This window comes from Gorilla gorilla, chromosome 14 (assembly GCF_029281585.2).
Source record: "Gorilla gorilla gorilla isolate KB3781 chromosome 14, NHGRI_mGorGor1-v2.1_pri, whole genome shotgun sequence".
Classification (NCBI taxonomy): Eukaryota; Metazoa; Chordata; class Mammalia; order Primates; family Hominidae; genus Gorilla; species Gorilla gorilla.
Window position 1 is genome coordinate 31,753,138 of NC_073238.2, and position 16,204 is coordinate 31,769,341.

Genomic DNA, 16,204 nt, shown 5'->3' on the forward strand with positions numbered 1-16,204 from the left:
CAAGGTGGCAATAATGGACCCTGGGGAGTTCTAGAGGGGGCACAGCAGAAAAGGGCAGAGGTTGAAAAACTAACTATTGGGTCCTGTGCTCAGTACCTGGGTGATGCGATCAATCACACCCCAAACCTCAGCATCACACAACATTACCAATAAACCTGCATATGTACTTCCAAATCTAAAAGTTAATTTATACCAAAAATCTAAGCTCAAAAAGAAAAAAAAGTCTTTTGCCCATTAAAAAACAAATAATAAAATATACAAGAATCATCCTATATCAGAAATCTATATTAATGCAATTTATCATATTCATTGATTAAAGAAGACATACCTTACAATTATCTCAATTAATGCAGGAAAAAGCATTCACTAAAATTCAGCCTGCACCTGTGACTTTAAAAATTAACAACAACTAGGAAACTTCCTAAACTCAACAAAGAGAATCTACCAAAATAACTACCAGGAACATCATATTAATGACATAATATTGACAGCATTTTCTTTAAAGCCTGGAATTAGACAAAAATGCCCTCTCTTCACTGTTTCCATTTAACAGTATACTGCAGAGCCTAACCAGTGTAGAAAGTCAGTGTAGTAAGTAAATCTTTAGAATAACTCCTTAATCTAATGAGAGAATTTAGGAAGATTTCTAGATGCAGGCTCAACATAAACAAAAATTAATAGCTAAATCAAGGATGCAGGTTGAAATCTTTACAGTAATTACTAAAAACATAGAAAAGGAGTATATGACTTCCAAGGTAATGACAGAGGGTAAGAAGCAAAAAATTATATTATTAAAATTCAATGGAACGAAAACAGAATTTCAGTAGGAAAATAGAAGAGTTAAATAAAATAGATGTACATAGAATGCTGTTCTCAACAATGCATAATACATGTTCTTTTCAAATGTACAGAAAACATTTGACAATATCGACCAAATTCTGGGCCATTAAGCAAGTCTAAACAAATTTCAAAGAACTAAAAAAGAAAAAAATACATAGTATGTTCTGTGTCCACAACAAAATATAATCAGAAATCAAAAATTTAAAGATAAATACAAAACTCTCATATGTCTGGAAATAAGGAAGCACACTTCTACATAACTTATGGGTCAAAAAAAAAAAGCACAAAGTTGGAACATAGTTTGAACTAAGTAAAATAAAAACACTACAAATAAAAATTTATGGGATGAAACTAAAGCAATTCTTAGAGGAAAACTTGTAGCCTTAAATGGTAAATAGAAAAGAGAGTGGCCGACACTCTAAGAATTATCCATGTCAAGAAGTCAGGAAAAGAACAAATTAACCCAAGGAGTACAGGAGAAAATACCAAATATCATAGTAATTGATGAAATAAAAAATAAGTAAAAAATAGAGACCACCAATAAGGCCAAAAATTTGGTTCTTTTAAAAGACTAGTAAAATTGATAAATCCCTGGTGAGACTAATCAAAAGAAAAAAGGGGAGAAGGCACCAAGAAAGCAATGTCTGGAATAAAAAAGGGAACATCTCTGCAGACACTAAAATGGTAAAATGATATTGTGAACAATTTGATGTCAAGGCATTTGCAAAGTTAGATTAAATGGACAAATGCTGGGAAAACTATAATGTACCAAAATGGGCAAAAGAAATAAAATTATAAAAACATTCTATATAGGGAATTGAGCCATAATTTAAAGACTTCTCTCCAGAGAAAACTCTAGGCCAATGTGCCTTCACTGGTGAATTTCACTTTACACTTAAGAAGGAAAAAAATCAGCATGCATAAATTTACCCAGAGAATAAAAACAGAGAAAATGAAATCTAACTCATTTTACGAAGCCAAGATTTGAAAAAACTATGAGAAAGGAAAATTATAACCAATTGACCAGATGACATGAATTTGAAAATCCTAAACAAAATATTAACAGACAGAATCTGGCAATATAATAATAAAATAATTTAATAAGTATTTAACAAAATAATACAGCACAACTAAATTACATTTATTCCAGAAACATGTTGGTTTACCACTTAATCAATGTAATTAACCACATTTATTTATAGGATAAAGTAGAAAAATTATCATCTCAAAGATTCAGAAAAATCTTTAAGAATTCAACATCCATTCATGATTTAAAAAAAAAAAAAACTCTTAGCAAGCTAAAGGAATTTCTTTTTTCTTTCTTTCTTTTTTTTTTTTTTTGTTTCATTTTTTCAGACAGAGTCTCACTCTGTCATCCAGGCTGGAGAGCAGTGGTGTGATCTTGGCTCACTGCAACCTCTGCCTCCTGGTTTCAAGTGATTCTCATGCCTCAGCCGGAGTAGCTGGCATTACAGGCATGTGCCACCATACCTGGCAAATTTTTGTATTTTTTAGTAGAGACAGGGTTTCACCATGTTGCCTAGGCTGGTCTTAAACTCCTGGCCTCAAGTGATCTGACCCCACTGGGCCTCCCAAAGTGCTGGGATTACAGGTGTAAGCCATGGCGCCCAGCCAAGGAATTTCTTAATCGATAAATGGTAGCTAATACACACACACACACACACACACACACACACACACACACACACACATAGTCGTTAAGCAATTGGAGAGATGTTGAAAGCTTTTCCTTTGAGAGTGGAACTGTATGTTGATGGCTGCTATTGCCACTTCTGATTCTACACTGTACTGAATGTTCTAGCCAGTGCTAGGGGAGATAAATGACTGAAATGGAAAAAATACAATTTATTATTTTCATATGATGTAATCATGTACCATAAAATCCAAAAGAATCTATAGATAAATTAGTAGAACTAATAAGTGAGTTTAGGCTGGGCACGGTGGCTCAGGCCTGCAGTCCTAGCACTTTGGGAGGCGGAGGCTGAGGCTGGCAGATCACTTGAGCGCAGGAGTTTGAGACCAACCTGGGCAACATAGCAAAACCCCATCTCTACAAAAAAATGAAAAAATTAGCTGGGCATGGTTGCACCTGCCTGCAGTGCTAGCTACTCAAGAGGATCACCTGAGCCCAGGGAGGTTGAGGCTGTAGTGAGCCATGATCATGCCACTGCACTCCAGCCTGGGTGACAGAATGAGACTCTGCCTCAAAAAAAAAAAAAAAAAAAAAAAAAAGTGAGTTTAGGAAAGTTGCTAATTGCAAGATTAATAAATAAAATGAACTGCATTTAAAACAATAAAAAACATTTAGAAAATAAACATTTTAAAGGGATATCATTTAAATAACCACAAAAAAAATCTAAGAATAAATCTCACCAAAAATATGCAAGCTTTCTATACAGAAAATGAGAAAGCATTGTAAAGAGAAATTGAAGAGGACCTAACTAAATGAGAGAATACCTCTGTTCATGGGTTGGATGAGTCAATATTGTAAAGATTCAATTCTCCCCGGTCTATAAATTCAATGCAATTCCAAACAAATTTCTATCCAGTGTGTGTAATTTGACTAGTTGATTCCCAAATTTATATGGAAATATAGATGACTTAAAATACCCAAACAATTGTGAAGAAAAAGAAAAAGATGATGAGGACGTATTAGAAAGCTACAGTAAGATAGTTGTGCTATTGGCACACAGATGAAAAATCAATGAACAGAATAGAAAGGTCAGAAACAGATTCATGTTCTTCAGAGTAGCAAAGAAATGAAAATCTTCTGAACCAGTGTGCTGGAATAACTGGATAGCCATACATGAAAAAAGATGAAACATGATGCCTTCCTCACACCACACACATAAATCAATTTTAAAAGGAATGAACCTTCTCGAAGAAAATATAGTAGTAAAATGTCCTTTAAACTCAAGGAAAATTTTCTTAATCAGGACACAAAAACACAAACTTTATAAAGGGAAAGCATGATACATATGATGGTAATACAACTAAGAACTTATGTTAACTAAAAGATACTCCTGAGAGACAGAAAAGGCAAATCACAGAGCAGAAAAGCTTTCTTGAAATACATTTATGACCAATAACAGAATTGAAATCAGAATACATAAAGAACTCCTACAATCAGGAGAAAAAAGATGAATAATCCAGGAGAAAAATGGTTAAGAAAATAAAAAAGTTACTTTACAAAAAAGGATATCCAAATACTTAATAATCTTAAAAAAACTTCCTCAATCTTATCAGTAATTATAGAAATGCAAATGATCACCACCATAAGATGCCATCACACAAACACCCAAAGGCTAAAGATAAAAATACTCAGAATTGCAAGTATTGGGGAAGATATGGAATGCTTGAAGTCTACAATACCAGTGGAGTAAAAATTGGTACAACTGTTTTAGAAAACAGGTGACATTATCAAGTAAAGTTCAAGATTCATTACCCTAAGACAGAACAATTTTAGTCTGAGGTATACACTCAACAAAAATGTGGCCACATGTGCAATAAGAAACATGTATTTTTAAAAGCAGTATTATTGGGCTAGGCGTGGTGGCTCATGCCTGTAATCCCAGCAATTTGGGAGGCAGAGGCAGGCACATCACTTGAGGTCAGGAATTTGAGACCAGCCTGGACAACATGGCAAAACCCCATTTCTACTAAAAATACAAAAGTAGCTGGGTGTGGTGGTGGATGCCTGTAATCCCAGCTACTCCGGAGGCTGAGGCATGAGAATTGCTTGAACGCAGGAGGCGGAGGTTGCAATGAACTGAGATCATGTCACTGCACTCCAGCCTGGGTGACAGAGTGAGACCTTATCTCAAAACAAAAAACAAAATAAAAATTGGAAACAACCCAAATGTAATAGAAAAAAAGAGATTCCATTTTCAGTCACAATTTGTGTAGGAATGAATTTTTGAAAAGACGTGCAAAGACATGATAAAAAAGTATAAAATATTATTAAAGAATGAACAAGATGATTCACATGTACAACTCAATATCTCAAAGTTGTCAGTTCTCTCAAATTAATCTGTAAATTCAATGTAGTTCCAGTAAAAATCTTAAAAGTGTTCCATTATGGCACTTCACAAAATGCTTTTAAAATTGAATGTAATAATAAAGTTCCAAGAAGAGCAAGACAATTCTGCCTTTATCAAACCATATTATAAAGCTACAATAATTACAAAAGTGTGGTAGAGAGAACTTAGGAACAGTTTTGAATATTTATAGAAACTTGGTATATTACTGAGAGGGACTAAAAATTAATGGAGAAAAAAATAGCATGCAATTGATGGTGTTAGGACAATTGGCTATCTATATGAAAAAAAATACTTCCCTCCCAACTTCCAATTAGATTAAAGACCCAAATACTAAAAATGGAACTTGAATATTTTTGAGGAAATGTGGAATATCTTTACTATATCAGTATAGGGGTGAATTTCATAAACATGACAGAAAAGCATGAAATACATACACACACATAGAAAAACAAATTTTACTATATTCAAAATTACAAACTTCTCTCCGGGCATGATGGCTCATGCCTGTAATCCCAGCACTTTGGGAAGCTGAGGTGGGTGGATCACTTGAGTCCAGGAGTTCGAGACCAGTCTGGGCAACACAGTGAGACCCTGTCTCTATAAAAAATACAAAAATTAGCCAGGCATGGTGATGCTGACCTGTAGTCCCACCTACTCAGAGGGGCTGAGATGGGAGGATCACTTGAGCCCCAGGAGGTTCAGGCTGCAATGAGCTGAGATCATGCCACTGCACTCCAGCCTGAGTGACAGAGCGAGATCATGTCTCAAAACAAAACAAAAATTTACAAACTTTTGTACAACAAAATAAATCACAATCAAATTTAAAAGGCAACATGGGGGGAGAATATAATTACAATACTAAGAAAAATTGGCATTCAGATTCTTTAAAGAACTCCTGTAAATCGATATAAAATATTTTTACTATCATGATACTACTGGTAACCTGCAGGCAGCAACCAACCAGAAGACAGCAAGACTAATATGAATGAACACATAAAAAAGAGGCTGCTCTGGTACATACCAGCTGAATATTAGCCCTCTAAACAACCTTTAACAAAATCAGCAAAATATTATGTGAACACAGAATAATGTAAACCCCCTCTCAGCAAAAAAGAAAAAAGTCAAATTTGAAATGAATGTTTTCCTTCAAGCAAGGAATTAGCATTAGTTAATAGAAAGCTGATGCTAACTTCTTTAATAATAACATTTTAGGTTGGGCAATGTGAAATGGCCATTTTTAAAGCAAAAGATGGTTAAAAACTGGCAATTTCAAATGATTCAACCTCTATATTCTTAACTATGGTATTGTAAATTACCAGTTTATACACAATATTCCAACCTGTAGAGCTAAACACAGAACCTGTATATTAACTAATATACAGCTAAACACAGAACCTGTATATTAACTAATGGGCTTGAAACTAGTCAATAAGACTAAAACTTGATTTTACTGAATTATGTAAGTCAGTTTATGGTGCTATGTTTTCCTGGAATTTGATATAAAAATTCATTTGGAGCCCACTAAAAATGTAATTATATATGTTTGTCAAAATTTGTGAAATATGCTTAGATGATTATTTAAAGCCTAAACCTGAATGAGAGAAAATCTAACTAAACTTAAATTGGTTGGATTTACAAATGGCATTTTTTCCCCCATTTTAACCCCACCAATGTCAACTTCTTCGTATCATTACACTATAAAAATTCCAGTATAATTTTTGAAATAGCATCTCTGTTGGCTCCCTTAATCTAAAAGGTTCTCACAAAGTTTAAGAACAACCTTAAATATTACTGGAACAAAAACAGACATCTAGACCAATGGCACAGAATAGACAGCCCAGAAAAAAATCCATGCATTTATACGCAGCTGATGTTCGACAAAGGTGCCAAGAATCCAAGATGGGGAAAGGACAGTCTCTTCAATAAACGATACTGGGGAAAATGAATATCCACTTGCAGAAAAATGAAATTGCAACCTATCTCACCCAATATACAAAAATCAACTCAAAGTAAATGCTTAACTGTGAAATGTGAAATTGGAAAACTACTAGAAGAAAAGATAGGTGAAAATCTTCTTGACATTGGTCTGGGCCAAGATATTTTTGGATATGACTGAAAAGCACAGGCAACAAAAGAAAAAGTAGACAAACGATACTGTATCAAACTAAAACGCTTTTGCACAGTGAAGGAAACATTTATAGAGTAAAGAGAGAACCTACAGAATGGGAGAAATATCTACAAAGCATACATTCGATAATAGGTTAACAGATTTTTTAAAAAAGGAACTCAGACAACACAATAGCAAGAGAACAAGTTACTTCTCTAGAAAATGGGCAAAGAACCTGAAAAGATATTTCCCAACGGAAGACACACAAATGGCCAAGAGGTATAATGAGAAAATGCTAAACATCATTAATCATCAGGGAAAAGCAATTTAAAACCACAAAGAGATATCCTCACACCTGTTAGGATGGTCATTAACAAAAAGACAAAAGAAGAGTTGGTGAGGATCAAGAGAAAAGGGATCCCCCTTGTACACTGTTGGTGTGAATGTAAATTAGTAGTTATTGTGGAAAACAGCACTGAGATTCCTCAAAAAACCAAAAATAGAACTACCATATGATTTGGAGATTCCACTTCTGGGTATATATCCAAAGGAAATGAAATCTGCACTCCCGTGTTCACTGCAGCATTATTCGTAATACCCAAGCTATGGAGTCAATCTAAATGTCATCAGTGGATGAATGGATAAAGAATATGTGGTATACATAAATAAAGGCATACTATTCAGCCTTAGAGAATATCCTGTCACAAGATAATATGGATGAACCTGGAGAACATTATGCTAAGTGAAATAAGCCAGGCATAGAAAGACAAATACTGCATGTCTCGCTTATTTGTGGAATTTTAAAAAATCATATTCATAGAAGCAGAGAGTAGAATGGTGGTTACCAGGGACTGGGGGGACAAAACTGGGGGGATTGTGAAGATGTTGGTTTTTACTTTATTATTATTGTTATTTTTTTAGATGGAGTTTTGTTCTTGTTGCTCAGGCTGGAGTGCAATGGTGCGATCTCAGCTCACTGCAACCTCTGCCTCCCAGGTTCAAGCGATTCTTCTGCCTCAGCCTCCCGAGTAGCTGGGATTACAGGTGCATGCCACCACATCCGGCTAATGTTTTGTATTTTTAGTAGAGATGGGGCTTCACCATGTGATCCACCTGCCTCAGCCTCCCAAAGTGCTGGGATTACAGGTGTGAGCCACTGTGCTCAGCCTGAGATGTTGATTAAAGGATGCAAAATTTCAGTTAGACAGGAAGAATAAGTTCAGGAAATTTATTGTACAACATAGTGACCATAGTTAATAATAATGTATACTTGAAAATTGCTGAGACAGTAGATTTGAAATGTTCTTACACAAAAATATGTGGAGTAATGCATATGTTAATTAGCTTGATTTAGCCATTTCACAATGTTTATGTATATCAAAACATCATGTTGTACACCATAAATATATTGATTTTTTGTTAATTTAAAAATAAAAAAGATCAGCCTTAAATAAAATAAAAGTACTCTGATATTCTAAAATTAAAGACTGTTTGTATTTTGAGAGATATAAACTGGCAAACCAAAAATAAAAAATCCAAATACTAGGAAAACAAGGGAAAATATGCTCAACCTTCCTTAGTTCTTTTTTCCTACTTTCTTCCAGTCCTTATCCTCTCCCTATCTCCTACCCTTCCTCCTCTCCTCTTTCCTTTCTCCTTCCCTTCTTTCAGTCTTGGAGCTAATATTTAAAAATGCTAACAATTATTAATACATATTAATAGCAATACGTATCTTGTTCTTCTACTTTATCTATATTTACATGTCTTTAGAAAGGGAAAAATAAAAAGGAAAATGTTATTACCTTTGCCTCCTTTACAGTGAATCGCTACGATGTTTTCAAGATCTTGAGCCATCCACTCATTTACTTCCTTGGTGAAAGCCACCATCTCACTGATTTCAAGTTTAAGATTTTTAGTTAAAATATTTTCAAAAAATCAAGCCCAATATATTTAGCCCTCTTCTGATAGTCAATTTAGCATAAAACTTACTGTAGAGTGGGGACATTATGATCATCAATCATGATTCTACCGACCCTATTATGGAAGTGCTTAGGATCATAAGCTCTTTCACCTAAAATAAATAATATGTATGTCATATCTCTATAGGGAATAACATGATAAATGATGAAGTTATGAATAAGTTAACATATCTTATTAGAATTCCTTATCTATCTTCAAAAAGAGCTTTCCAAGTTGCTCCTGCCACTCTAAAATAAACGCAAGCATTTCAAAAACGTAAGGATGGTAGTGGTTTATCCATCTCATGTAACCTAAACTCAACTTATTTTTGTTTAATAGGTATAATTTTTAACTTTCTAGCAGACTATTCATTATATTATTTCAGGGTAGTTAGAAACCACACAAGAGGCAAATGTAGCTGACCAAAATGTTTGCCCCCTGAAAATGTCTATTGAGTATACAGGTAGAGGAAAAAATCAAGAGAGACAGTGTATTAAACTGGGTTACAACCTATTTTCTACAGAGTCTTTTGCTTTTTTCCCATCTAGAGGCTTGCTCTCATCACATGCCACTGCTGATGGGTCAGAGGGCTCATTTGTTAAATTGTCTATGTCCTCATAACACAATCCGGCAGGAAAAACAGAAAGATTTTCCTAAACCTAATATCGCCAGAACAGATCTTCCCTAAAATGGTTTGCTTCCACTCCGGCCTCATTGGTCCTGCCAAAGCCTCATCCTTCATACGGTACCTTGTGCTGCTGGGCTAACTCCTTCTACTAAATGGGGCCAGTCCAAGATGGGGATTTTTAAATTCATTCCTTGCCACTACCAAATACTTATGATTAAATGCAATCTAAAAAACAAAATCATCTTCTTACATGCAGTAATCTGTTTTCCACCTACAGTAGCAAAATATAGAGTAATGTACATACTGCATAGATTGTAGACTCGATAGTGGTTTCGATGTTTCTTATCTAGAAACCGCACAACTTCCTAAAAAAGACAAACAACATATCCTACATATTTACATGGCACCAACACAAGCTATTTCCTAGGGGGAACCTAAAATGGTTATTACTTTTATTAATTTGTCTCTCACTAGCATCTTCTAGGGGAGATTCGGGGAATAAGAAGGTATGCAAATTTCAAGTTCTAATCCACTGTGATTTTTCAAATAGTCCACAAAGTGTGTTTGGCTACTCAGATGAGTCTCTATTGTAAATACACACTGTTTAAAGCTATCACATATGTAAATTAGCTGGTTAACTAACTTTAAGTAATTTGTTCTAAATCATTAATTCACAGTTAATATGGTTCTTGTTTAAATCTATATTGGTTCTTATTTAAATTTAATTCTGAATAGATACATCTTTAGAGAGTGATCTGCATATTATAGTCTATCTAAGCACTATGGAAACAAATAAATGCAAAAAGTATAGAGTATGATTGTGTGTATGTGTGATAGAAAAAGATAAATGTATCAAATTTTAAATAACTGGTAACAATATGGAGACTTTTTGGCTCATTTGTTCTCTTTATTTTTTTAAATGAAGATATATGTGTACCTATAAGTGTGTGTGTGTGTGTGTGTGTGTGTGTGTGTATATATGTATATATATATATGTATAACCTTTAAAATGAAAAACAAATAGTAGTTATTATTTAAAATACAATCAATACCACTATATGAATCCGACTTTCAGTAAATATATCTTTCTGAAACATACACACACATACGTATATATCTCTGTGCAACAACAAAAATGACACAAAATTTTAAAACTGATTAGTATGGTACCCTCAGAGCGATGTTTACGGGCTTAATATTGAGAAAAATAAAATGAAGGTATCAAAGTCGTCCATTTATTAAACTGGCTATCTCTGTTAGGAGGAGATAATAAGTCAAAAAGATGAACACTCTGAATCTGCATAGTGGGGGAGGCAAGGATAAACAGTTTTATATACTTCAGAATTCATGGAATTTCTTATATAAAATCCACACGGGTTTAGAAATCACATATAAAAACTATAAATATCTATGAGAAATTTAAGCAAATTTTAATCAATTCTTTGGATGAGGAAGAACTAAAGGTGTTGAATCAATGGAAGATCAATAGGCTTAGGTTTGACTTCATAAAAATCTGAAATTTCTGCTTAAAAATGCTATTAATGAATAACAGGGGAAACGATTTTTCAGAAAAATTGGCTGAATGGGGACTATGCCTAGTATGATAAATTAATAATTCATTAACAGCAACTTAAATATTACTCACTCACCTTATGGATAAATGGGCTAAGGACATAAACAATCCATAAAAGAGAAAATCTAACTGATTAACAACCTACGTAAACATTCAGTGTCACCAATAACAAAGTCAAAACAACAATGAAATGCCATTTGCACCCATGAAATTAGCCCTTTCTCTTTTAATGAGAAAATCCAATGCTGGCAAAATAAGGCATGAAATTTAAAACTTTGATTTATTGTGGATACAAGAATACAATTGCTCTTGGAATTGGCAATATATATTAAGAACCCTAAAAATATTCATACTCTTAGCTAGGTAATTTCACTCCTAGCAATCTATACAGAAAAAGCCTTATGCGCAAAGATGTCTGTTGCTCTATTATTGATTATAGTGACACTTACATGTCCAACATTAGAGGTTAATCATAGCACTAATGAAATATCATGCAACATTTAGAATACTGTCCTGTCCTTCATATTTTATTTATTTTATTTTATTTTATTTTATTTTGAGATGGAGTTTCACTCTTGTTGCCCAGGCTGGAGTGCAAAGGTGCGATATCAGTTCACTGCAACCTCTGCCTTCCAGGTTCAAGCAATTCTCCTGCCTCAGCCTTCTGAGTAGCTGGGATTACAGGCGCCTGCCACCACGCCTGGATAATTTTTTGTATTTTTAGTAGAGACAGGGTTTCACCATGTGGCCAGGCTGGTTTTGAACTCCTGACCTCAGGTGATCCACCCTCCTCGGCCTCCCAAAGTGCTGGAATTACAGGTGTGAGCCACTGCGCCCATCCCTGTCCTTCATTCTCTCAACAAGTAAATATCTCACACTGGTAATTTATGTGCAGCCTTCCTTAGTATACATATATAGAAAAACAGTCAATATTTGCTTTTTCATGGGAAAACAAATATAACTGGACAGTTAAGCTTTAGGGATTTTTCCAAATCCACTTCCTAGTTCTCTCAATGCCTAAAAAATGATATATATATATCATTTTATAATCATATGTATATATATATATAGCAACTCAACATTTAGATGATTTACTGCTGTGTTTTCTGATCTAAGTAGTTTACCGAAGACTGCAAATACCTCTTATCCAAATTAGGTGGAAAAGGACATAAAGAATCTAGAAAAAATTCAACTCTGCCAAGAATCTACATTTTTCTGGTCACAATCTGTCACCAGATGGACAGTTTCTGTTTTCAGCCAGAATAAAGTGCATTCAATTCTACCAAGAACAGAAATTAAAAGATGGCTAAGATTGTAGGAATGTAGGTAATTGTATACCTGATTTTTCTCAATAGCTCAGCCTTTGCATGGCTCACTAAGTTTATAATTTCTGAAACTCTTCCTTGTGATGCAAAAGTAAAAAATGCTGTCTCCTCTTAGAAAGTCTCTTGCAACAACCTCCACTACGGGTTTTCCTAAATCTACCATACTCTTCTCTCTGCCTATCTTAGTACATTCCTTGATTTGGAGGCAAAGGTATACTTCCGTACTTGCATGGGGTGGTAGCAGTGGCCAAACTTGTTGATGCTTCCACCATAGTGCTTGTTTCTCCACTAACTCTATGGGTCCTGCATCTCTAAAGTTTTTGCTACTTCAAGGCAGCATCTGACATTTCTCCACTAGCAAATTTACCACTTATGAAATTGTAATGTCTGCTTTGCTTATTCGCTGTTGTTCAAAATGTAACCCTGCAACTTGATTCCCTTTTAAGAATAAAGGGGAATCACACGACTGTTTAGCATCCTCTCAGGACTTAAGTATGCCTGGATTTCAATCTTCTCCCTTTTAGTCAACCTTGATTTAATATACTTTGTAGATGCTTCTCAAATATGACAGAGACACTCCCAGTGCAGGACATGCATTATCACTGAACATGCAATCACTGAAGGGCTCCATGGCCTGATTCCCAGCCTGCCCAGGTAGCTGAACTAGTAGCTTAGATTTGGGGCTGCACTCTGGCAAAGATGAAAGATTAAATATTAATATGGATGGTAGATTTGCGTTTTGGGTGGTTTACGATTTGTGGAATTTATTAAAACACATGATTACCTCCTTTTGGGATACTCTGATTAAAAATGGTAAAGGAATCAATGACTTATTAGTACTTTGTCAATGCCCCAAGGAGATAACAGTTTAATAACTAATAGAAACCAAGAGTCTAGAGATCACCCCAGAAAAAAATAGTAATGTCTTTGTCTTGATTTACATGCTAAAAGTTTTTGGCTTTTTTAAAAACACCCCAGCTAATATTAAGTGTTGCCAAATTTGTATTAGTCACCACCAAATCTACTAAAAGAAAATGGGCTCAATTTAGACATGCTATAATTAACTCACAGTTATTAACTTAACCTGCTTTAAAAAACAATATTAGCAATCAAGAGATGTTTTCACCATAAAGATGGAATTTGGAAATTTTGGGATGGCTGCCCTCAAGTGCCAAGACCCATCCAGTGGACCCTGGTCACATTACTCCATGACTGTGCCCATTCGGAGCGACAGAAAGTACTTCCATCTCAAATAAATAGTTTGAAACAATTTTCAAAATTAGCCAAGGGAGTGGTAGAGTCATGTCTTAGCCGTGAATAGCATAACCTGGGTGAGATGTGGTTCAGACCCTTCTCTTCAAGGTCTTTAGGTATTTACAAATGTATTTTTATACAATTGCTGAAGTCTTGAGTCTCTGACTATATAGCAGTTATTTCTTGTGAACTATCTGCATGTATAAAAATGCTTCCCTGCCTGAGAATAAGGTAGAATCATTCCATCAATGGTCCCAATTCTTCAACTTTTCCTGAATCCAAGCCCTCACATTTCACCTCGTAGTGCCCTTTCTCTCTAATTTTGTGTTCCATTATGTGAGTTGATTTGGTCACTGGGATGCCACAAAGGAGAGGCTTGCAAAAGCATTTGTAAGATTCCACTCTAGCTCTTTCCTTTTGCCATGACCTTGAAACATACCCATCATATTCATCCTGATGGAGGATGAAGATAAGTTGAGTAGATAGGGGTCACCCAAGCCACCTAAGCTAAGGTAATTGTAGACCAGCTGATAAAGACATTTCAGGAAAGGAAACTACATATCCCTCATGAACACAGATGAAAAGTTCTAAATAAAATATTAGCAAAGAGAATCTAGTGATACATAAAAAATACATTAAGACCAAAAGGAGTTTATTCCAAAAATAAAAAAGGTTGGTTTAACATTTGAAAATCTCATTAATGGAATAACAGAAAAACATTTTGATTATCTTGATAGATGCAGAAAAAATATCTGATATATTCAACACCAATTCATGATTCAAAACTTTTAGCAAACTAGAAATAAAATGGACTGTCTTAATCTAGTAAAGAATGACTACAAAAGCCTATAGCAAACATCATTTCAAATAGTGAAGCATGAAATTCTTTCCACCTGGGTTTGGGAACAGGGCAAGGCTGCCTCCTCTTACCATTTCTATTCAATATTACCGTGAAAGTCCTAGATAATTCAATAAAGAAAGAAAAAAGTATAAAAAGTGGGAAGAAAGTAGTAACTTTATATGATTGCATACATTTTAAAAATCCCAGGGAATCTACACATTCATTATTAAAATGAATATGTGAATTTATGAAGGATGCTAGATGTAAAGTCAACATACAAGGCCAGATATGGTGGCTCACACCTTTAATCCCAGCACTTTGGGAGGCTGAGGTGGGAGGGTTGCTTGAATCCAGGAGTTCAAGACCAGCTTGGGTCAGTGAGACCAAAGAGACTCCTTCTCTACAAAAATTAATTTAAAAAATTAGCCAAGTGTGGCGATGCCTGCTTGTAGTCCCAGCTATGTGGGAGACTGAGGTGGGAGAAATGCTTGAGCCCAGGTGCCACTGCACTCCAGCCTGTGGTGACAGAGCAAGGCCCTGTCTTAAGACAAACAAATAAACAAAAGTCAATATACAAAAATTAGTTATGTTCCTACATACCAATAGCAAATATTTAGAAAATGAAGATCTTCAAATATCATTTAAAATAGCACAAAAACTTATCAACTACATAGAAATAAAACTAACAAAAGTTGTAAAACCTGTACACTGCAAACATTGCTAAAAGAAATCAAAGAAGACATCAGTAGAGAGATGTATTATGTTCATGAGTTGGAAATCTCAATATTTTTACATGTCAATTCTCTCCAAATTAAGCTATGTAGTCAATGCCCAAGTCAAAATACTAACAGGGTGTGGGGGTGTGTTTGTGTGAGTTTGAGTGTGTGTGTGTGTGTGTATGTAAATTGCCAAGATGATTCTAAAATTTATATGGAAATTCAAAAAATCTAGGAGAGCCAAGATAGTTTTTAAACAAAGAAGTACAAAGTTGGAGGACTTATACACAAGTTCTCAAGAGTCACTATAAAGCCATAATAATTAAAACTATGGTCTGGACTTAAGTATAGACAGTCATAACGAAAGGACAAAAAGCCCAGAAACAGACCTATACGTATATGTTCACTTTATTTGCAATAAACGCACCTCTGCAATTCATTGGGGGAAATCATGCTCTTTACAATAAATGGTACAGGAGGAATTGAGAGCTATGTGAAAAACATGAAACTTGATACTTTATATCTTTACAACAATTAATTGGAGGTCAGTCATAGACCAATATATTGATAGAGGTGTTGGTTACATGCATATATACTCAGGTAAAATATCATCAGGATATATACATGAGTAGTGCAACCTACCATATGTGTTATACCTCAGTAAAAATGTGGTTATAGATTCATGCATATATAATGTATACGTACATCAGGGCATATGTATATACAGATAATTTACTTCAACTTTTATTTTAGGTTCAGTGGTACATGTGGAGGATGTGCAGGTGTGTTACACAGGTAAATGTGTGCCATGGTGGTTTGCTGCACAGATCATCCCATCCCTAGGTATTAAGCCCAGCATCCATTAGCTATTCTTCCTGATGCTCTCCTTCCCCCATCCCC

The 16,204-nt window shown here is 34.8% G+C and overlaps 1 pseudogene; it reads right to left on the reverse strand.

Moving 5' to 3' along the window:
• The window catches only part of LOC129526487 (phosphatidylinositol 3,4,5-trisphosphate 3-phosphatase TPTE2-like), a 37,002-nt pseudogene extending 24,237 nt beyond the window's left edge, over positions 1–12,765 (reverse strand).
• Between the last annotated feature and the right edge of the window lie 3,439 nt (positions 12,766–16,204).